The sequence below is a fragment of the Silurus aristotelis genome, assembly GCF_946808225.1.
Source record: "Silurus aristotelis genome assembly, chromosome: 18".
In the NCBI taxonomy this organism is placed as follows: Eukaryota; Metazoa; Chordata; class Actinopteri; order Siluriformes; family Siluridae; genus Silurus; species Silurus aristotelis.
Window position 1 is genome coordinate 448,910 of NC_139591.1, and position 2,273 is coordinate 451,182.

Below are 2,273 nucleotides of genomic sequence, written 5' to 3' on the forward strand. Positions count from 1 at the left end.
TGTGTTACATACTTACATCACAACACTCCCAATGTGGATCACATCAGATCAGACAGACTAATAGAGGGGAAAACATTATGTTGTTTATACAAACATCCCAGGCGCATACCTAGAGAAGCCCCGCCCCATCTTACTCGGACCACATCTCTGTTTTGCTGATCCCTGGCATTCAGACCACTCAACAAGTGTTCAGGACCAGCTCGGAAGCAGGTGAGAACCTGGCCATCAGGAGCCATCTCAGCTCATCAGGACTGCTTTAAATGTATTGACTGGGACATGTTTATGGAGGCTGCAACCAACGGCAACTTCACCGACTTGGAGGAGTCCACATCATCAGTGACCAGCTACATCAGCAAGTGCAATGATGTTGTCAACGTCTTCAAGAACATCATCGTACATCCCCACCAGAAAACGTGGATAAATGTCATGGTGTGTGCACTTCTGAAGACCTGAGACTCTGCATTCAGGGCAGGCGACAAGGGGGCCCTTAGAACAGCAAGGGCCAAACTATCATCATAATCATCATGATCATAATCTCCTGCTTGCTGGACTGGAGAACGTTGTTGGAATAAAACAGCTCTCTCTTGGCTCAGGTCTTATTTGACTGATCACTATCAGTTTGTTGATGTAAATGGTGAGTTCTCCACACTCTCTCAGGTAGTTTGGTGTTCCACAAGGATCTGTCTTAGGCCCACTGATTTTCTCTTTATATCTGCTGCCCCTTGGCGATAACTTCCATCTGCTCAACTCAGATAAGACGGAAGTACTTTTACTAGAACCACATGCAGCTAGAAGTAAACTTTCTGATTCTGTAGCATCTCTGGATGGTGTTTCTGTCTCAGTGTGTACAGCAGTCAACGACCTTGGTGTGATTATTGACCCGAGTCTTTTCTTTAAGTCTCACGTGAATAATATCACCAGGATCTTTCATCTTAGAAATATTGCTAAAATTAGAAATATGATGTCGTTACAGGATGCAGAAAAACTAGTTGATGTTTTTGTAACATCTAGATTAGACTACTGTAACGCTTTACTGTCTGGGTGTTGGAGTAAGTGCAGAAATAAGCTTCAGTTAGTTCAGAATGCAGCAGCAAGAGTCCTCACTAGATCTAGAAAATATGACCACATCAGCCCTGTATTAATCATCTACACTGCTCCCAATTCCATGAGCAGTTGCATGAGCAGAACCCTAAGTTCTTGTTTGTGGAAAGAGGCACTAAAACGTCTAATAGATTTAAGTTGAACACTTTTGATTTCTCATCCCTACACCATGTCGTGTCCCTCAGCGTGTTGTGTTGCTCTCACGGCTTGTGTGTTTCTGTTTTAGTGAAGTGCACTTCAGCGAGTCTGTAGAGTTCAGCAGCACTTACGCATCACAAATATTTCCATTAATAACTCAGGACAATGAAAGTTTATGTAACCCAGACGAGAGCGTTTCTGCTCCACGCCTCTGAGCAGCTCTTCACTCTGTCACATGACTTGTGCTTTTATTTCTCCTCAATGGCAAATAAAGGATGAGCACAGAAAGGACATCACGTCTTCACCTTTGACGTGAGTTTTGGTGTTTTAATTATTTCGACACGTGTACAGAGGTCACCCGTGTTTCACATGGTTTTCTCTGTGAGATTAAAAGTGTTGTTGATTAAAAGGCAGCATGTTTAATTAAATTGTCCTGCTGCATCATCACCAGGCCATGGCGTACACACACAGGAGTGAAATTAGACCACCTGGCGCGCACGCACACACACACACACACACACACACACACACACACACACACACACACTGGTGTACTGATTGCAGTGTGTTATCGTTTATATCGTGTGTGTGAGCTGTTGATGTAACGACATTGCAGCTGAAGTTGCTGCTTTCTTCAATTAAAATTTGTGTTCAGCTCAGCTCCACCCTTTCCTGAAAGGATCTACATAACTCCACCCCTTCATTAAATGGTCTGCATAACCCCGCCCATTCCTTTATCCGTGTAAATCTGCTTTGAGACAATGTCTATTGTTTAAAGCGCAATATAAGTAAAAATGATTTGAATTTTACTGGTTCCTGAATTCATTGTGTTTTATTACCTTTTTCTTTCATTGTTTTTATTGAATTAAGAAAATGTATGTTTAAAAGAAATATATGCAAAGTATAGAGTATTAAAAGTATTCTATTATGCAAAGTATTATAATTTAAATATATATATATTAATTTTATTTGAATAATTTGTGTGTATGTTTGTGTTGCACAGCGTTGTGGTAAAAACATACACAAGCCACAAA

At 41.2% G+C, this 2,273-nt stretch overlaps 1 protein-coding gene across 1 annotated transcript in view; it reads right to left on the reverse strand.

Annotated features, from left to right (window-relative positions):
- rad51c (RAD51 paralog C) overlaps positions 1–2,273 on the reverse strand; it is a 56,443-nt gene that overhangs the window by 16,781 nt on the left and 37,389 nt on the right. The gene's annotated exons all lie outside the window — the stretch shown is intronic.